The 22,188-nt window shown below is 41.6% G+C and overlaps 1 protein-coding gene across 4 annotated transcripts in view; it reads left to right on the top strand.

Annotated features, from left to right (window-relative positions):
* Nucleotides 1–10,601: 10,601 nt before the first annotated feature.
* PAK1 (p21 (RAC1) activated kinase 1) overlaps nucleotides 10,602–22,188 on the top strand; it is a 164,425-nt gene continuing 152,838 nt past the window's right edge. For 2 of the 4 annotated variants that reach the window (XM_060160104.1, XM_060160106.1), the window contains exon 1: nucleotides 10,605–11,162. The gene's annotated coding sequence lies outside the window, so the exon portion shown is untranslated. Of the gene's footprint in view, nucleotides 11,163–18,837; nucleotides 18,913–22,188 lie in introns of those variants that run through there. The other 2 variants (XM_060160108.1, XM_060160107.1) reach the window with 2 other exon arrangements.

Below are 22,188 nucleotides of genomic sequence, written 5' to 3'. Positions count from 1 at the left end.
CTAGTTAACATCCATCCCCATATGTAGTTATACATTTTTTTCTTGTATTGAGACTTCTAAGATTTACTCTCTCATCAACTTTCAAATATACAATACAGTGTTATTAACCACAGTCATCAGGCTGTATATTATACCTCACGACTTAATTTATTCTATAATTGGAAGTTTGTACCTTTTGACCCCCTTCACCTGTTTCACCACCTCCTACCCCACACATTTGGTATTTTTTTTAATAAACTTTTTCTTTTGGAGTAACTTCAGATCTACAGATAAGTTGCAAAGATACTTCAGAAAGTTTCTACATATTTTCACCCAGCTTCCCCTAAAATGTTAACATCTTACATAACCATGGCACATTTACCAAAACTGAGAGATTAACATTGGTACAATATTATTAACTAAACTATAGATTTTACTTGGCTTGCACCTGTTTTTCACTAATGTTTTTTCTGTTCCGGAATCCAACCCTGGATTATATTTAAGAGACTAGTAAAAAGTGAAATTCTATAGAATACAATAGAAAATATCAGGGTACATTGCTCAGATTAAGGATAAGTACTGTTTTATAAAACTTGTTTCCATTACATGTATAAATTGTAGTTTTACTGAAGGTGGCAGCTGAAAAAAGTAACAAAAGAGAGAGACACAGTCTTAGAAGACACCAAATAATTAAGCATGCTTACCATTATGGGGATTAATATTCTAGTGAGAAGCAAAACAAAACACTTGAATACAACAATGTGAACACTAGTGCAAAGTCAGAAAATGCAAAATAACACAGGACTGTAGGACTAACAGTCAGACCACAGAGCAAGGTAGAGATCCTTTTGTTCTCATACTGATGGCTGAACAACCTTGTCCTTTGGAACAGAGCATAACGGGCCCCATACATGTTGTTGAGTTGGATGGAATTCTTGGATCAAGCAGCTGAATGGGCTGCATCACAGGAACACACTACACACAGTACTGGAGCCCAGTACCACTCTCCCCATGCCCTTCTCTTAGGCCTGGCTTTGTCCCTAGTGAACTAATTAATGGTTATAAAAGCAGTTGGTAAAATGCAGTTGGTATATGCACTTTGAATGAGTCACTTTCTCTTCTGGGCCTCGGTTTCCTCATCTGTGAAATGGGGACATGACTCTTGCCATGGCTCCTTCACAGGGCTGTTGAGAGAATCAAGGGAGAAGAAAAGTGTTTTGTAAATTGTTAAGGGCTATACAGATCTATGTAAAAATTATGATTTCAGATATAAATTTTCATTGGTATTATTGTTCTTTGGGCAGTAAACATTTTGAGAACAAGGATTATATTACTTATCTTCATAACCCTAGGGCCTATTACCATGCCTAGGCCCTCATGGCAGACTCATCTCTATGGAGACATAAGGACCTGGGCACACCTTACCCTCCACGGACTTGCAGATGTTCACTCAATTCCCAAATGCATATCACCCCCGACTTGTTCCTCTACCCAGCAGGGCAGAGTCAAGCTAGATTAACTCTTACTGACCCTGCAGGTTTGGATCTCAGCATGGATCTTTCTACCTACCTGGAGAATCAGGAGAACCATCTGGAGAACCACACCTTTCAGATTTTATTTTTATTTCTAGGAAGTAGCCTAAATGTCCATTGATAGCTGAATGGATAAAGAAGATGTGGTATATATACACAATGAAATATTACTCAACCATAAAAAAGAATGGAATCTTGCCATTTGCAACAACATGAATGGACCTAGAGGGTATTAAATTAAGCAAAATAAGTCAGACAGAGGAAGACAAATACTGTATAATTGCACTTATATGTGGAATCTCAAAACACAAAACAAACAAAAAAACAAAACAGGAACAGACTTACAGATACAGAGAGCAAACTGGTGGTTGTCAGAAGTGGAGAAGTGGGGTGAAATAAGTGATAGGGGATTAAGAGATACAAACTTCCAGTTATTAATAAATAGCTCATTGGGATGTAATATACAGCATAGGGAATATAGTCAATAATACTGTAATAATTTTTATGGTGACAGGTGGTTACTGGCCTTGTCATGGTGATCATTTTGTAATGTATTTGATTGTCAGATCACTATGTAGTATACCTGAAACTAACATAATATTATGTCAACTATACTTCAATTAAAAAATTTAAAAATGTATTAGATTATCCTTTGAAAAAAGTTTCAAAGACACACAACACACACCCCACATATATATATATAAGAAAAATACTGAAAATTAAACCAAGAAAAGCAAATCTTACCTATAATCCTCAGCTTTAAAAAATTATATAAAGTGTTTAAAAGTCCAGTCCCCCTACCGTCCCCTTTCCAATTCCCAAGAGTAAGCACTACTAGCAATTTTTCCTATACTTACACTGATATATCATTTACCTTCATTTTAAAAAACAAAAAATGAGATTATATTATACAAATTTCTTACAGCTTGTTTTTTTGCACTCAACAACAATAAAGGACATCTTTTTAGGGCAGTACATACAGATCTATTTCCTTCTGTTTAATGCCTGTATAGTATTCTGCTGTATGGATGTATCATTCGATTAATTAGTCACCTATTGATGGATATTAGGTTGTTTCCAGATTTATGTAGTCACAGTACTGCAGTAAGCATTCTTAAACTTCATGTATTTCTCCTATTTTTTTTTCCCTTGGTAGGATAGAATCCTAAAAGTGCTGTTGCTGGGCCATAGTAGATACATGCTTTAAATATTATTAGATGCTTTCGAAGTAACTTCCAATAAGTGTATGTCAGTTTACACTTCCACCGGTAGTATATAAGAGTGTCCACATGATTGGCATTATTAATCATTTTAGTGTTTTAAAAAATATATATTTATTTATTTATTTATTTATTTGGTTGCACCGGGTCTTAGTTGTGGCACACGGGATCTTTAGTTGCGGCATGTGGGCTCTTAGTTGCGGCATGTGGGATCTAGTTCCCTGACCAGGGATCGAACCCAGGCCCCCTGCACTGGGAGTGCGAAGTCTTAACCACTGGACCACCAGGGAAGTCCCCATTTTACTGTTTTTTTGAATCAATATTCTTCAGCCTATCAAACTAAATGTGGCAGAAATTATGGATTGATTTATTCAACATCCCATGCAGCTGCCTTCTGGTATGTCTTCCTGTACTGGAGGCTGGAAAACCAAATCACATTTCCTAGACTTGTTTCCAACTAGGATTCACAAATAAGATGTATCCTAGCAAGACTTGAGTTTGGAGCTGAGTTAAGTGGGGAGAGAGGCAGGACACAAGGTAACCATTTGTGCTGGTATGAACTGCAGGAGATGGCACGGTTCTGGAGCCAGCAGCCTTAAGAGAGGCTTCTGTGGGAGGGCGACAGCTCCGTTGGTGGCTCCCACCAGTAGGACTTGGGAGTCACTCCTGAAAGCTCAGCCTGGAGTCTTTATCTTTAGCATTCCCAATGATTCTTCAAATGATTTCATACCCTGAAATAAATATTTTATGCTGTATTTTTATCCATTTTCTACAGTAGATCCTATGGACTGTTTCCTATTATATTCAGTTGTGTGACACTGTCAAATTATTAAACTCTTTGGGGCCCAGCTTATTTATTAAAAAGAGATAATAATACCTATATATGGGGATGTTGTGAAGGTTAAATGGAATGATGAATTGAAAGTGACTGACTGACTCTGGGTTCAGCAAGGCTTGTGGGTAGTGGGTCTTTTTTCTCTTCCCTCTTTTTAGACTCATTCATCCTATGAGACCCAGCTCAAAGGCCATCTCAATACCCCTGGGGAGGCAGAATTATTGTTGTCTTCTCTGGGCTCTCACTACATTTAACTAATTCCTTTACAAGTCATAACATGTTGTACTATGACTTATTCATATATGTGTTTGTCTCCCCACTAGATTTTGTGCTCTTTGAGGGCAAGGGTATTCATGATCCATCTCTTTATTTCCAGGCCCCAACAAAGAGCAGGGGATGAGATGTGTTGGTTGAATGAATTAGCCCTAGCCCTGCCTCACTGAACTCCTCAGTTCCCCTCCCCTGCTTGTTGCAACCATCAATTTTAGTGGCCTCATTGGTATCTTAGATTGGGATCACTTGGCTACAGGGAACAGGAAGCCTTTTAAACTAGCTCAAGCAAAGATGGGTATATCAGTAAGCTTTAGATGCAGGAAACAAAAAGCGCCCAAGCTATTGTTAGTAGAAAAACGGTTTAAAGAAAAATGAGGTACTTTTAAAGTTGTTGCAAATTTAGGAGGAGTAAGTTATAGGCTGGACCTTCAGGAATAACTCTCAGAACAACACTGCCAAACTGACTTGCCAGTGGAACTGCCACCTTTTGTACAATTAGGGAGCAAGGGGATCAGAAGCCCACCAATGGAACTACTGATTTTCGAGAATATACAACTGAGGGGTCAGGATGCTGCTGCTGCTGCGACAACAACTACCTCGAGATAAGCACAAAGTTAGTGAGTAGCCACTGAGATACTGTTACAGAAAAACCCAAAGTCTCCATAACTGTTCTTTCCAGCAGCAGTAGCCAAGGCAGCAAGAAGATGACCTCTGCCTCACTTCTGCCTTCCCAAACTTTCATGAGTGCCTTTAACTGGTGGAGCTTTCTTTCCTACCCCTCCTGTATTAGTTTTCTATTGCTCAGTAAATTACCACAAACTTTGTGGCTTAAAACAACGCATATTTATCTTCTTAGTTTCTGTGGGTCAGAAGTCTGTGGACGACTTAGGCAGGTCCTTTCCTCGGGGTCTCAGAAGGCTACAAACATGGTGTTGACAGTTTGCATTATCATCAGAGGCTTCCAAGCTCCCTCAAGTTGTTGGCAGAATTCATTTCCTTGTGGCTATAGAATTCCTGGTGCCATGCTTTTCAAAGGCCAGAAGGAGAGTGGGAGTGAGTCTGCTTGGAGTCTTATATATACCGAGAGCACCTGGGAACAGTGACTCTCCCCAGTAATGAACTCAGCTAGTGCATAGATCTTGGCTTGTAAATACTGTTCTTCAATGAAAGGAATAAGAACTCTTTGGAGACATGACTTATTTGAGGACTGGGTCAAAGAAAGTGCAAGAAGAGCCTGGAACATCTTGGGCCAAAAAGCAAGGAAGTGCTCAAAGAAAGATGGGGACATGTGAAAAGGACACTGAGTAGTATAACTATTTTGGAAGACAATTTAGCAATTCTTATAGAGTTAAATATGCATTCATTCTACAACCCATTCATTTCATATCCAAAAGAAATGAAAATATATATCCACATAAAGACTTGTACATGAATGATCATCGTAGCTTTATTCATGATAGCCAAAAACTTGAAATGCCCATCAACAGTTAAATGGATAAACTAGTGGTAGTGTATCCATACAATGGAATACTACTCAGCAATAAAAAGGAAGTACCGACTGACACATGAACAACATGGATGATCTCAAAAACATTATGCTGAGTGAAAGAAACTAGACACAAAGAAGTACATACGGTTCCATTTACATGAAATTCTAGAATAGGCAAAATTAAGTTACAGTGGTAGCAGATCATTGGTTGCCAGGGTGGGGCAGGGGGTAGGGGATTGACAGTAAAGGGGCACAAGGGAACTTTCTGGGTCAGAATGGGTATGGTAGTGGTTACAAGGAATAAACATTTGTCATAAATCATCAAGCTAAACACTTAAAATAGGTGTATTTTTATCACATGTAATTTATACTCCAATAAAGTTGATATTAAAAACTTGAGCAAAAGATCTGGACAGACACTTCACAAAATAGGATATCCAAATGACCAACAAACTTATGAACAGGTTTTCAACCTGATTAGTAATCAAAGGAATGCAGATAAACATAATATGATATCACTACCTACCCACCAAATGATTAAAATAATAAAGATTGATAATGCCAAGTACTGGTGGGCATGTGGAACAGCTGGAACTCTCATTGCTGGTGGAAGTGTAAATTTGTTCAATTATTTTGGAACATAGGTTTGGTGTTATCTACTAAAGTTGGTTTTATAATGTGAAACTATAAAAGAAACCCACTTAGTCTGTGGCAGATATCTCTGGTACTTGTCACATTCCTTTAACCCACATCTAATTTCAGCTGAAATTTTGGAAAACAGTTCCAACTCTCCTCATGGTGCTAGTGTGTCACCTCAAGTATACACTTTACATCTTTCCTTATTCTGCCTTAGGACCTTCTCTGATACCTGTAGCCCTGCAAGCAAAGTCACAAGGTCCTTGGGAGTCAACAGCCCTGGGGGCAATCATCATTCAAATAGGGATGGAAGCCTGTGGATAAAAGCTCTCATCTCACAGATGGTTCTTTTTTTTTTTTTTTTTTTTTTTTGCGGTACGCGGGCCTCGCACTGTTGTGGCCTCTCCCGTTGCGGAGCACAGGCTCCGGACGCGCAGGCTCAGCGGCCATGGTTCACGGGCCCAGCCACTCTGCGGCATGTGGGATCTTCCCGGACCGGGGCACAAACCCGTGTCCCCTGCATCGGCAGGCGGACTCTCAACCACTGCGCCACCAGGGAAGCCCTCTTTTTTTAAAAAAAAATTAATTAATTTATTCTTGGCTGCGTTGGGTCTCTGTTGCTACGCATGGGCTTCCTCTAGTTGCGGCGAGCAGGGGCTACTCTTGGTTGCGGTGTGTGGGCTTCTCATTGCCGTGGCTTCTCTTGTTGCGGAGCACAGGCTCTAGGTGCGCGGGCTTCAGTAGTTGTGGCTCGTGGGCTCTAGAGCACAGGCTCAGTAGTTGTGGCGCACCGGCTTAGTTGCTCTGCGGCATGTGGGATCTTCCTGGACCAGGGCTCGAACCCCTATCGCCTGCATTGGCAGGCAGGTTCCTAACCGCTGAGCCACCAGGGAAGTCCTCTCAGATGGTCCTAATCTGGGAGACATTCTATATGTTTCTCTGAGGTTATGGCAGAAGTGAGACCCTCAATAACACACTCTACATTGGTTTTCCCTTCCCCCTGTCTCATTTTCTGTTTTCACCTCCCAAATAAACTACCTGAACCCAAGTATTTATCTTAGGCTCTGCTTTTTGGGAAATCTAAACTTAGTTAGCTGATACAAGGAGTGACCTCAGAGTGAACACCCTCAGGATGGATTCTGGAACTGAATCACTCACTGATCAGATGGCAACAAGGACTCTGCTGTTGATAAGTTGAGCAGTGATAACCCCTGATATGCTGTGCAGTCACAACGACTAAACTCTTCACCTGTGGAAGACTGGAAGTACAAGTGGAAGGAATACACCAGATTATGTAGTAGCTCTAGCACAGGGATTCTCAGCCATTTAAAAAAATATTGTCCCCCTAGGGAGAAAAATTAAATTAATTTAAAGTATTCTGGGTGGGAGGTGGGCAAAAGAGGTGAAGGTGATCAAAAGGTACAGCTTTCCAGTTATAAATAAGTCTGGGAAATGTAATGTACAGTATGGTGACTATAGTTAAACATACTGTTTTGCATATTTGAAAGTTGCTAAGAGAGTATGTCTTAAAAATTCTCATCACAAGAAACAAAAATTGTAACTGTATATGGTGATGGATGTTAACTGAACTTATGGTGGCAATCATTTCCTAATATATACATGTATTAAATCATTATGTTGTACACCTAAAATGAATAGGGTTGAGCTTTGGAGGACACAAACCATTATAAAATCTAAGATGCGTTTTGCCCAACTAAGAACAAGTTTTCACTTCCTTGGAGGTTGATATTGTCATTATTGAGAATGCATGCTCTAGCACTTGAATGGGATGGGAGTAATGTTCATTATAATTCATGGAATTGACTGGAACTATCTTAAAAGCCCTGAAGAAAGAGAAATTCAGGCTCAGGTCATCCACCTATCAATTCAGGACATGTATGAGATCCAGAAGACCTACATGGAAGGTTTTTTTAAAAACCCTCTTTTCCTGCAGCTAGAGAGCAGATTGTGCTGAAAATCAGGCCCAGAATGTAATAGTTGGGGTTTCAGAGACCCCTTGACTGTTCTCTTATGCTAAAGTCAGCGTTCCTGTGGGGAGTGGGATGAGGCCTGGGATGGAGACATTTGGGTGGATGCAACTGAGAATCTGGCACCCCTGACAAGGAGCCCTTCCCACTTGTTAGCATAAGCAGTCACCCCTGACTTGAGACTGTGTCAGTTTCCTATTGCTGCTGTAACAAACTGTCACAACTGTAGTGGCTTAATACAGCAAACATTCATTATTTTACAGTTCTGTGGTCCGGAAGTCTGAAATTAGTATCACTGGGCTAAAATCACAGTGTTGGCAGGGCTCTGTTCCTTGCTGGAGGTTCCAAGGAACAATCTGTTTTCTTGCCTCTTCCAGCTTTTGGAGTTGTTTTTATTCCTTCGTTGGTAGCTCTCTTCCTCTGTCTTCAAAAGGTGGATGGAGTGCTCCTCACATTGAATCACATCTCACATCTGACCTCTTACGTAGTCTAATCTGCCTCTTCCTCACTCTTCTGCCTACTTTCCCCACGTTTAAGGATCCTTGTGATTGCACTGAATCCACCTGGACAATCCAGAATAACCTCCTCATCTCAAGATCTTTAATTTAATCACACCTGCAAAATCCCTTTTGTCGTTGAAGGTAATATAGTCATAGGCTCTGGGGATTAGGATGTGAACATTTTTAGGGAGCCATTATTCTGCCCACCACCGAGACCATGCAAAAACAGTTTAGATTAGAATTAATTTACTGGGTTATGATCTTAGGTTAAGTTACTTAACTCCTCTGTACCTCAGTTTCCTCACCAATAAAACGGGGGGATAACAGTAGTCTATCTCAAAGAGTTGTCAGAGGTTTAAAAGAGAGGGTGTTTAGAACAGTATCTGGCACAAGGTAAGTACTTTGTGAGCATTTATTAAATACATTTTCATAACACTGATTCTTACTATATGTCAGGCACTATTCTAGATACTGGGGATATGGATAGTACGGACAGGAATAGGACTTGCTCTCAAGGAGCTCAGGGCATCAGATACACAAAGAAAGTTACTATGCTGTCTGCTACATGCCATTAAAGGCATGGAAGTATTATAAGATTACAGCATTGTGAAGGCTCAGGGAAACTTAAGAAATATTAGTTTAATGAACAAATGAAAAGGACATTTGAGCTGGGCTTTGTAGAATGAATAGGTGTTGGCCAGTGAGATAAAGAGAGAAGGGCTAGATACATGAAGAAATGTGTGTTCAAAGAACATTAAGTATCATTTCAGTGTGGCTGGAACAAAAGATATACCACGTGAGATGAAGCTAGAAAGGCTGGTGTAAGCACCAAGGTTGTACAGTGCCAAGTTAAGGAGTTTAGATTTTATCCTGAAAGCAACAAAACCCTTTCAGAGTATTTAAACAGGGGAAGACATCAGATCTGTGGTTTTAAAAGGACATTCTGGTCACCAGTAGGAATGGGTTGAATCTGGAGAGACTGAAAGCTGCTCCATTTGTCTAGGTGATGGTAGTGAGTGAAGAGAAGGGCAAGGACTTGAGAAATAGTTAGGACTTGGTGACCAATTTAATAAGAGTGTTGAGAGAGGAAGAATGGGGGGCTATGTTCAGGTTTCTGGGTCAGTGGACTGCTGGATGGCAGTCCGTTCTCTAAGACCAGAAAGTAACGTGAGTTTCAAGCTTGGGGGAAAAACGTAGTAGGAATAGCCAACATTTCAAAGGGCTTAATACATGCTAAATTGCACTTGCTATTATTATGGTAAAACTGAGGCTTAAAGAGATCAAGTTAAGGATACACTCGTATAGAGAAATTGTGGCTTAGAAATGTTAAGGTCCTGTCACTAACATTTGTATAGCTGGAATTTGAAGCAAAGCAATCTGATTCCAAACCCTTCGTCACTAATATTGTTTCAGTTTGGGTCATGTGGAATTTGAGGTACAGTGGGGTATGGAAGCACTGCATTGGAAAATAGAAGAGGCACTGGGAAATACAGAACCCGAGCTCAGGAAAAAGGTTTGCGTTGAATGTAGCCTTCAGGTAGGAGAAAAGCGGGAAAAGAAGCCCATTCTTTTCTGTCTGTAACAGCAGTTGAAACCTCCATTATCATTTCTTTACCCCCTTACGCCCTCCAAAAAAAAAGAAACAGTATAAATGGCTCTGAGGTCCCAGGAGATGGGGTAGTTTCCAAATTCAGCGCTTGGCAAAGAGCTAGCATATGCCGTGGTGCTTTATAACCTGAAGAGGACCGTAAGACGGGGGGGTGAGCCATCTTCTTCGACACACCACTAACGCCCCCAGAAACCGTCCCAAAGCCTTCCCGCGTCCAAGGAGCCTGCCCCTGTATACTGTGCGGGGCTCGAGGTGAGACGCGGGCGCAATGACGTCACGCGGCGGCCGGGTGATTCCCCAGCCTCTTGCGTCATGCACCGATGACGTCATGCGAGGAGCTTGCTTCCCCCCCCCCACCCCGGTTGGCCTCGCTCACGTAGGTCTGTCCAGCCCTCCCCGCCCCCTCCCACCTGCGGGAGGCGGGCCGAGCCGGGCAACGCCGGCGCCTAAGCCTCGCGGGGGAAAGGGCGGGGGCCGGTGGGCGAGGCGGTCGGCCCGGGGGCCGGCGTACAATAGCTCGGCTTAGGTTGGGGAGGCGGCCCTGCAGCGGCTGCAGCTGCAGCTAGAGTCCAAGGTGTCGGCAGCACCGTAGACGCCCCCTCACGGTTCCCCCCTCCCCCTCTGCTCGTCTGTCGCGCCTACCCGCCCCCTCCCTCCCGGGCTCTGCTGTCCTACTCCACAGAAGCTTTCCCTCAGACTCTTATCCCCTCTTTCAAGGAGCCCCGCGCTCGCGAGAGCCCCTCAAAGAACTCTCTGTCTCCCCACCTCCTCCCCCAGAGGCCACCCGAGCTCCTCACATCTCTGACCCTGGGAGCACGCACCCCCCCCTCAGCCGAGTCGCCTAGCTCCCTCCGCCTCCCCCCTATCCGACTCCCCCCACGGTCGCTGACCACCACCCCCACCCCCGCCCGGTCCTGAGGGACTCCCCGGCGCGAGCGGGGTGGGGAGGCGCCGAGAGAGCGGCGGCGGCGGCGGCGGCGGCGGCGGGAGGGAGAAAGTGAAGCGTCCGCTAGTGCACTCGCGCGCTCACTCCCGGGCTCGGCCGCCGCCTCCGAGCAGGAGAAGGAGGAGGAGCCGAGTCGAGCCGAACGTGCGCGGAAGGTGAGAGCCGGCCTCCCGCCCGGTACCCCTGGCTGTGGGGCTGCGGCGGCGCGGGGTGGGGCGCTGGGGCCCATTCATTCTCCGCGGTGGGGCCGGTTGGACGGGGACGCCAGGTGAGGCGAGGCGGGGGCGGCCCCTGCGAGGCTGGCCGCTTCTGTCGGACCAACAAAGGCCCCCTGTGTACTAACCGGCGCAGCCGCCGGTCTCGGACGCCTGGGGCCCTGAGGGGCCCGGGGGAGGACAGGGACAGGGGAGGGGACGGGAGATCCGACAGGTCCGGCCCCGGGAGCGACTCCCTCCCGAACTTTGTGGTCCTCCGATCCTAACCCTGGCCCGCGACGGGAAAGCCTAGCAAGGCGGCGTCAGATTCATTGTGCACGAAAAAATCACCCCTGTCCAGGCCGTGGGGGGAATCACCTATAGAGTTGAACTCCTTGAAAAATACGAGTGGATAGTGCTTGACTTGTGCTGCCCCTCCCCCACCCCGGGAATACTCTAACATGTGGAGTTAAAAACTAAACGGGGAAAGGAGAATTGGAGTTACTTTATGTTCATTATTCCATTTCAAAAGACGTGATTATTATAGTCTTTACTGTATTGAATATTTTCACAGCAAACATTACCGGGAGTGTTTTGGAAGAATACTTGGGAAGTTTTGGGTGTTTGTGGGTGTTGGGAGCAAAGAGCTTGTTGTTTGTTAAGCCCTTTGGGTAACTGTCTTATGCTCCCCTCCCTGCCCCCCCGAACTGTGAAAGGTGAAGGGAAGGGTTAGTACTATGGTTACCAATAAAAATTCGAATCCACTAGTCCAGCCTTTATTTTAAGAGCTGTTCCTGAGAAAAATCTTTAATTTTGCCTACTGTGTCTTTGGGTTCTCTCTCTCAACTTTATCAGGAGAAAACAGGAGTCAACAGTACACAGATGCCTCCTCCTTGGTCTTACCTTATGACTTCATCTACTTCCTGTGTGACCTTGAGCAGGTGACTTCCAGTCTTAAAGTTCCAGGAGTTTGCTCTTGTGCCCTAGAAACAGGCCGTCTACCACCGACTTAGTTTTCAAGACTCTACTGAAGCACCCCCCCCCCCCACTACCCCTAGTGTGAAGTCTTTGCTGGCATCCGCCCCCATACTCCTCTCAGGCAAAACTTTCTCACTGGGCCCATCAGAGGCCTGGTAGGATTTCTACCACAGCACTTGTAACATTTTTTTGTTCCTATTTGGGAAATCCTAAATCAGGTGCATATGAAATCCACCTCACCTCAACTAGAAACTCTGCTTCTCAGAAGGGGTTTTGGAATGATGGACCCTGAAACATTCGCTGAAGCTTACCTACATTAGCTCATGGGTCTATCTGGTAAATTTGCTTATTCAGTCATTCATTTACCCAACATTACTGGAGTCTGGAGAGCTGTGTTTCAGGTCTCCTGCTAGGGCTATGGGGATTTAGAATCTATTAAGACACTCCCTGTCTTCAAAGAGCTCAAAGTCTAGTGGGTGAGGTAGACACGTAAACAATGAAGGCTTTCCCTAGTCTCTACTCCAGTTGTACAGGGAGTAGTGTGCAATAATTGAGGCTGCTGGACCTGTTTTTCAGGTCTTGTCCTGGCCCAAGTGAGTCCTTCAGGGAAGGTGGTGACCTGCTTCTCATCTATAAAATAGCACTTGACAAAGAGCTTGTTCAGTTCAATTCAGTATACATTTACTAAGCACATGTTATGAGGCCCTGTGCTAGGTTTGGAGGAAGGAGTGCTTTCTAAAAGGAGTGCACTGTGTATCCAGAGAGATCTTTGTAAAACAAAACCCAGTGATTTATCCCCACCCCGACTAGTCATTGCCTAAAGACAAAATTTTATACACTTTGACATGAGTAAGAAGCTCTCAGAGATTAGAATACTGCCAGCCTTTGCAGCCTCACTTTCTATAACTCCCTTGCCACTCTCTTCTCATCTCTGCTTTTGCATGTGCTGTTCTTTCTGCCTGGAATGCCACCCTGTACCTGCCTGTGGAGAAGTGCTTGTTGGACCTCTGGGAAGCAGTCTCTTAGTTTCTCCTCCTGTTACCTCCATAGAATGAGTTGCTCTTCCACCCTCTGGCTCATGTACAGACCACTCTTAGAGGTCTCTATAGCTCTCTATTGCAAATATTTGAGTTTGTGCCTGTCTTTTCCATGAACCTGTGAATTTCTTGAGGGCAGGATCTGTTTAGTCCTAGTGCCTAGCAAAGCTTCTGGCAGTGAATAAGTGTTTGAAATGAATGTATGAATAAAGAAGCAAGTCAAGACCCATGAGTTAGAGGTTACCTAATTCTTTGGGTTAGAATAATTAGCTCCAAGTGTGGTCTCTGCACCAGCAGCATCAATACAATCTGGAAATTTGTTAGAATTGCAAGTTGTTTGTCCCATTCCAGACCTACAAATGAAAAACTCTAGGGTTGGGGACTCCAAATATTTGCTTTAACACGTCCTCCAGGTGATTCTGACACTTGCTAAAGTTTGAGAATCACTGGGTTAAAAGATCTGCTTTTGGTAAGACCAGCTCCTTGCCACCTCCCCTCCTCCCCGCTCCCTCCTTTTTCTTCCAGGGTACAAACTGCCTGACATTCCATTCCATCTATTCTATTCTGTTCCATTCCATTCCATCCTATCCTATTATACTCCATTCCATTCCATATCATCTATTTTTGCCACTTGATTGAAAGCTTCCTGAAAGCAGAGAATTTTGTTTTATTTACTGCTTTAATCCCAAGGCCTAGAATAGTGACTGTATGTAGCAGGCACTCAAATATTTGTTGAATGAATAATATAAAGATGATTTAATCCCATTTATTGCCAGCTGCTACGTTGGGGGTTTATTCAAGAATAGTTCTCAGTAGGAAGAGGAACCACACTCCAATATGCAAAGCCAAGTGGATTCTAACATTTTGGGGGATTTATTTTAGATTGAGCTTTTCTTCCCTTTTACATCTGTCTTTCTCCACCGAAGCCTGGAGGATTTTTTTTTTTTTTCTTTCAGCCAGGACCTTAAAATTGCACTTAAAATATCCTAGGCCAGGATTGTTTCTTGGGAACTTGCAAGTGGTTTTGCAAGTTTAAATAAGCACCCTAATTTTGAACCTTTTAACTTGAAACTATCTCTTCCTGATCTCCTGTGGTTTTTGTCTTTCTCTAGTGATGCTTAAAGCCATACAAGGGCCTGTTTGACTCCACACAAAGGTTTCTCTTCCTAGTGAAGCTCTTAAAATGTTTTGTTTCTTTCACTTTCTTATTAGCCCTAAGATACCATATCCAGTTTTCTCCTTTCCTAACTTCCCTCTGGGAGATTGGCTTCATTTGTTGATTCATTTATTTGTAAACACTTGTTGAGTCCTTCTCTACCATATGCCAGGTCCCATGCTTGGACAGGATGTTCAGATATCCATAGGATGTGGTTCAAGTCCTTAAGGAGTTAAAGATACTAAAACATGATGTGATAAGTGTGGAAATGAAGAAATTAAATAGAGGGATAAAGTGATGCATACTCATAAAGATGGGACAAAGCTTTCTAATTTTTTTTCTCAGTTTTGGAATCGTTTATCAAACAAGCATCATTTTGATAAGCAGACTTTAAAATCTTTTAATTAAGAGGTTGTTGGCTTTATTGGGGAAAACTAAAACAAAAATCAAGGTAGAATCAGCAGTTGCTAATTTGAGATAATTCTCAATTCTGTTGTTAATGAATTTTCCTTTCCCCCCTTTTTATCTTTCTAAATCATGACTAGAAAGTAGGGAAAAAACTTTTTTTTTTTTAAATAGTAAAGAGAGAAGTTTAAGTTTATCAAAAAGAATATGCTGTTTCATTTTAATTCCTAAGGACTAATGTTATAATTTGGGGTGGGGTGGGTAATAAAACCCAGAGAAAGTCAAGAGACCTTAATTTAGTCTCTATATTACTGCATGACCTTATGGAAGTAATTTTATCTTTGTGCCTTTTGTCCTAACTGTAAAATAGGGTTAGTAACAGTTGCTATGACTAGCTTACAGCTATGAAGCAACTGAAAAAACATTGAATGTAAAGAAACTTTTGAAAAGTATAATTTGTTAGCTGGTTGTTAGGTGGTGGTAAACTTATTAACAGCCGCTTACATTATTGAACAACTGTTATGTACCAGATACTATGGGAGATATTTTTTCCAATCTTCAAAATAAGCACGTAAGAAGATTGCTAGTATCTCTATATCATGGATAAGGAGGTTGAAACTCAGACTGGCAAAGGGAACTTGTTTAAGCTTTTGTTAAGTAAGTGGCAAACCTTAGTTCCAGTCTGTATCCATCTGCTACCAGCAGTTATGTGGCATGTTCATCACCCCAGCTGCTTTAACTTTTCTGTATGGCGGGTATAGGAATGTTTTGTAAGTGTACTGCTGTGAGAGTTAAAATCTTTCTTCATTTAGCCTCCTCTCTTTTTTTGTGCATAGAAAGACTGGTGAAGAAAGACTTACATGGATTTACATTTATCATTCATTAGGAAAAAGAATAGCACCTTTCCCTGGTGTATTTTTTTTGTGTGTGGTACGCGAGCCTCTCACTGTTGTGGCCTGTCCCGTTGTGGAGCACAGGCTCCGGATGCGCAGGCTCAGCGGCCATGGCTCACGGGCCCAGCCGCTCTGCGGCATGTGGGATCTTCCCGGACCGGGGCACGAACCCGTGTCCTCTGCATCGGCAGGCGGCCTCTCAACCACTGCGCCACCAGGGAAGCCTCAATTATTGCACACTACTCCCTGTACAACTGGAGTAGAGACTAGGGAAAGGCTTCATTGTTTACATGTCTACCTCACCCACTAGGGGCCACCACTAGAAGCCCCTTTCATTTGTAGACTTTTGAATCAACAAAACCCCTCCTTGGTGCGTTTTGTTCAGTCTTCACAACAGCCATGTGAAATAGAAATTTCCATTGGCTTGCGCAAAGGCGCATCATTAGCAAATGACTAAATATTGGTTTAAAACTACATTTTTTTGAATCTAAATGTACTTTATTTTTGCCACTATATCATATTGCCTTTTAAACCCTATCAGGCTAAACTTTGGGGCACTAGAAATGTCCTTTCAGATTGCTTTCTAATCTCTAACCTCTTCTCACTAAGAAATCCCAACTGAAGTCCACAGTTTGAGCCCCCCAAAAATAACTGCTGATAAAACTCTGCCAGATGGTCATGATATTGCAGACTTTAGGATAACACTTCTTTACTGAAGTTGGGAGATCAGACTTTATCCATGTTCTGAGTCACCTGTGCCTGAATATTCATTTTTCCTTTGCCAATGTAGATTTATTAACATAATGTAATACATTTTTCTGCTTTAGTGTTAAGCTTTATCTCTCATAAATAACTTCCTCCACTCTCCCATCTAGTCTTTGAGATGGGAGAAATCTTCTATGTGCCAGGATCCTCCAGATTATCCCCTCTTTAGGAATAGTGTAGTAACAAGTCAAGGAAGAACCAGAGGTTCATTGATCCCTCATAAATATGATTTTGTTTGGTATTGATTAATTCTCTAAAATTTATCTAAGTCTTAATTATAAAAAGTCCATTATGTTTTGGCTCTTATTCATGGAGTCAGGGTGTGGTAATTTGCATGCAGCGTTGGGAAATTCATTCTTGTTTATAGGGCTTTCTTCTTCCACTTTTCTACTTCCAGTTCTCTCCAATGTCCCTTTCCCTTTCAGACTGTGTAAGTACTAACTGAGGCTGCAAGGACATTTTTCTCCTTTATAGAATCTGCCTTTTGAATCTTTTGGGGTGATAAATGACAGTGACAGTATATGTATGGCCTCCACCCTCATCTGCCTGCCTATATCTTGAAGGCCTAGCTTTCCTTATTCTCTCTTTCCCTGATTTGCACAAAGGGATTGATGGCTTTCTCATTTGAATCCTTGCCTCATAGTACTTTGTATATTATGGCAATATTATTTATCATTTTTCTTGGGAAGGAGAGAGATGTAGAAGGAAGAGCAGTAAATTTGAAGTTAGGCAAAGACCTACTTGGACACTTAACTTATTTAAATCTCTGTTTCTTCATTTGGAAAATAAAAATAATACCTAACTCACAGGGTTGTTGTGAAGATTAAATGAATAACATGTGAAAATGAATTGTAAGATGTTAAGTTATATAGATGTTAGGTACAATTGTTGTAATTTTATGACTGCAATTCTGTATAGCAGTGGTTTTTAATTTTGGCTATGGGTTTGAACTACTTGTGAAGATGTGAAAAAAAATACAGTTGCCTGGGCTCTATCTCAGGTCTACTTAATCAAAATCTCTTGGAATCTCTATTCTTGAAAAGTTATAGATGATTCTGTTATGCAGCCAAGTTTGAAAAGTACTGCCTTATAATATTTTGCATAAATGTCTTTGGTACTTATTATATGAAAACTGTTCTAATTGTCATCTAAAGTCCCTTAATTTGCTAAACACATATTAAGCCTCAGGCATTGTCATGGGCTGTGAAGAAACAGATAGATGATACCTTGTCTCTACCTTTAAGTTTATATTTGAGAAACAAACATGTCTGTAGACAACTGTACTATATTGAGAAAAAAAATGACACATGGATATATATACTGGTGCTATGTGAAGACAGAGGAAAGGCATCTACTTCACCTGAAATAGGGGTGGTCTGGCAAGCCTTCTCAATGGAAGTGACACCTAAGTTGGATTTTGAGAGATAAGCAGGGGTTAACCAAGACAGTGGGGGAGAGGTAGAAAGAGAAGGGAGAAGGAGGACCTTTCTGAAAGAGAGATACAAGGGCTAGAAGGCTTGAGAGCATGTTTGGGGAACTCTGAGTAGTTTAGTACACTTAGAGGATGGGGTGCAAGGTGGGGAGTGGTAAGAGCAGACAGGAAAGCAAGGCTCAGACGATGAATGGCCTTTTGGATAGTGTACAAAGTACTTCCACTAATGTCATCTCACTTTATTCTTTCAGCAACTCCCTGGGTTAGCTAAGACAGGAATTATTTTATGTCCATTTTATAGAAGTGAAACAGAGGTTAACTGAATTGCCTGAGGCTGTACAGCACAGCCATGGTTTGAGGACCAGTCCTTCTGACTCTTGAGCTTGTGCTTCTTCCAATACACTGTAGCTCTCTTATGCTTTTCTGGTGTTGTGAGGATCAGGTGAGCTCCATAGATAAATGCATAGCAATTCATAAGCTGTAAAGTGCTTGACTCATGTTGGCTATTAGTTGGGAGTTTGGACTAAGTGATCTATAAAAGTGCTTTTAGCTCTAAGATTCTGTGGGCATTTTCTTGGATTTTCCTTAATCATTTAAATAGATTTTTTTCCCCAGGAGTTGGTAACCAGGGTCCAGCAAGCTAAAATAGCATCAGATAGTTACTCTTCCAATTTGAATGTCTTTACTCAAACCCGCTTGTTTGTTTTTGCGGTACGCGGTCCTCTCACTGTTGTGTCCTCTCCTGTTGCGGAGCACAGGCTCCGGACGCGCAGGCTCAGCAGCCATGGTTCATGGGCTCAGCCGCTCTGCGGCATGTGGGATCTTCCCGGACCGGGGCACGAACCCGTGTCCCCTGCATCAGCAGGCAGACTCTCAACCACTGCGCCACCAGGGAAGCCCCCCTTGTTTGTTTTTAAAATACATTTATGTTTCTTTTATTATGAAAGTAATATGTGATTCTTGTAGAAAATATGGAGAATACAGAAAGGTAAGACAAGGACAACAACAAATCTATCAGAGTTTTATTGTAGAAAGATAACCAACAGTAAGTATTATAGCATTTCATCTATACCCTTTTAATCTTCTTAAAAAATGAGTTTGGGATAGTGATGTCCCTGTTTCCCAGCCACCTTCTCCCCCCAGCCTCATTGTATGTTGGAGATAAATGACATCAGGAACAAATCAGCATCCTCAGCCTCATTACAACTGACCTTTTACTGGGGACTTTCACAGTGCCAAGTACTTTACACTTGGTTTTTAATTTATTCCTCAGAATAATCCTATAAGAGAGATACTGTTTTATACTCATTTTACAGATTAGAAAATTTAGAAGCAGAGAGATCAAGTTGGGATTTGAAGACATTTTTATGATTATTACTGTGTAACTACAGCAAGTCACTTAACCACCCTGAGCCTCCGTTTTCCTTAGCTGTCACATAGATGTTTTAAATTTATTTTAAAAAATAAATTTATTTACTTATTTATTTATTTTTGGCTGTGTTGGGTCTTTGTTGCTGTGCGTGGGCTTTCTCTAGTTGTGGCGAGCGGGGGGGCCATTCTTCATTGTGGTGCGCGGGCCTCTCATTGCGGTGGCTTCTCCTGTTAGATGTATTAAATTTGATGCCAGCTTCTTAGTTCAGATATTTTATGACAGTCTTTTTAAATTTTTTTATTTATTTAAAAAATATTTTTATCTTCTTCTCTCCCCTGCCCTCACCCTTACTCCATAGTAAAATAGTCCATGATCCCCATAGTCTATCAGTAACAGTATTTCACTATGGAAACAATTCTCAGTGGGCTAGAGGAGTAAAATTTAAATTTCCAGGTTGGGGCATGGGTAGAGAGGGACTTGGTATAGTTGGAAGGACTCTTAGTTCCCCAATCACCTGTTGAAGAATTACTATTTTATAACATTTTCTTCTAAGATTATTTTCCCATCTGGAATTACCTGGCCGGTCCAGAGTCTGATATTTTTGTTTGGTGTCCGGGTACATTTTGCTTGGTCAGTTCAAGAAGTTATTTATATGTAATCTGCAAAGTAACTTAAAACAAGAAACTAGATGAGCAAAGGGGAAAAATTCATTATGATACACTTTTGTAAGTCCACGTTTCCTAAGCAGCCTAGAGACAATATATATTTAGACTTTACTGTTTTCGAAACACTTTCGTATACAATCTCATTTAATTCTGTCCTTAATGCATCATATTTTTACAGATGGAAAGAAGTTAAGTGGCTTGTCCATGATAACAGAGCTGGGAGTTTGCAAATTGGAATCTTTAATCTATATCATCTGTCTCCAAATCTGGTGTTGGCTCCTGAACATTTGGGTGCTGCCTTGACCAGTGGCACTTCCTTCATTTTCCCTTGACTTAAAAAAAAAAAATCCTGGTTCCTTGGAGAATGTTAAAAGCTATTTGCAGTTCATTCTTTTTCCAAAAATCATGTTGTTTCTCTCCATTGCCAGTTGCCAGAGAGTTGTCTGAAGCTGACTACTTTGTTAAGGCCCCAGGCCACTTGGGAATGGCTGCTGGGAATATCCTTATTTGTGGGTTGGTAGAGTAGGGACAAAACATATACACCTCCACATGCATACAAACCAAATGCATCTCTACAGTGCTTCTATTTATCTATCCCTTAATTAGTCTACGGATATTTGTTGATTGCTTCCTATGTGCCAGGCATGTGCTTAGTACTAGGAGTACAGTCATAAGCAATACAGAAATATGGTCCTTGTCCTTGCTCTTATAAAGCTTATACTCCAGAGGGGAATAAAGAGAAAAGCATTAAATGTGCAAATAAGTAGTTGCAGGTTTTGATAAATCCTACAGAAGATAAAGGAGTAGGGTAGAGAATTTTGGAGTGCTAAGAGGAAGGCCTCATTGAGGAAATGATACTTTTAAAATAAGATATGCAAGATAAGTAGATACTAGTCATGCAGAGAATGGAGTGTAGAGCATTGCAGGCAGAGGGAACATTTTAAGTGCACAAAGGCCCTGAAAGTAGGTAAAAGTTTAGAACTATGATGTTCAGTGTGGTAGCTACTAGCCAGTGGGGTTACTGAGCATTTGAAATGTTGCTGGTTCATATACAGATGTGCTGTAAGTGTAAAATACATACCAGATTTCAGGCTTAGTACTGAAAAAAAGAATTTAAAGTAATTAACTTTTTATATTGATTATATGTTGAAATGTTAATATTTGGATAAATTGGGTTAAATATTTTTTCAAATTAATTTAACTTGCTTTTCTTTTTTAACTTTTAAAATATAGCTACCAGAAAATTTAAGATTACCTGTGTAGCTTGTGTTAGTGGCTTGCATTATATTTCTATTGAATAACACTGGTTTAGCTCAACATGGAGGAACTAAACACAGGACATTATGGTTGATGTGCCGTAGGGAGCAAGAGTGAATGGTATGAGATGAAGCTGGTGTGGTAGGAAGAGACCTTTCGAGATGCTACCCTGTGCAGTATCCTAGTTAATCCTGAGAGACTGAGAAGGGATGAATAAATCAGATTTTACAGACAGAGACAAATAGTGACTGCCCAAACCACCCCCCACCCCTTGCTGCTAGAATGAGGAGATGAACCAGCACTTTTAGCATAGTGTCTTGAGTGTAGAATGTTCTCTATCATTGTCAGCTAAAACAAACAAACAAATAAATATTGAGGAGTAAATTGATTAAATTGACTAATCAAAGTTTTTAAGTGGTTTTGAGATTGCCTCTGGATATCCATAGTATCTAAGTAGAACTCTTCGTCAAAGATTGAATTTTTTATTCAACTTTTTTCTTTTTTTTAAATTTTTTTGGCACGTGGGATCTTAGTTCCCCAACCAGGGATCAAACCCACACCCCCTGCATTGGAAATGCAGAGTCTTAACCACTGGACCACCAGGGAAGTCTGAATTTTTTATTAAAAAAGAAAAATCCCTTCTTTAGGCTGACTCCTCTTGAAGCAATACACTTCTTTCAACTATTTTGTATGTTTAAAAATTCTTTATAATACAATATTACGATGGGAGTATGTTTAGTGAGCACTCATATACTCATTTAGGTTCTATAATATTTTACTATATTTGCTTTATTGAATATCCATCCCTTAATCTATTCATCAATCCATCTTATTTTGAAGCATTTCAAAAAAAGTTGCAGACATCAGTACACTTCACCCTTAAGCACTTTAGCATTCATACTCTTACCCACTACTCTATGGCATTATTTGATTAATGTCTGTCTGCCCTACTAGACCCTATGCTCCGGAGAATCATTTTTCTTTAAGGCATGACACCTTAAAGAGAAAGAATTTTAACATAGTACCC

The sequence above is a fragment of the Lagenorhynchus albirostris genome, chromosome 9, assembly GCF_949774975.1.
Source record: "Lagenorhynchus albirostris chromosome 9, mLagAlb1.1, whole genome shotgun sequence".
In the NCBI taxonomy this organism is placed as follows: domain Eukaryota; kingdom Metazoa; phylum Chordata; class Mammalia; order Artiodactyla; family Delphinidae; genus Lagenorhynchus; species Lagenorhynchus albirostris.
The sequence above is the reverse complement of the archived record's forward strand: the minus strand, read 5'-3'. Positions and strand labels throughout refer to the sequence as shown.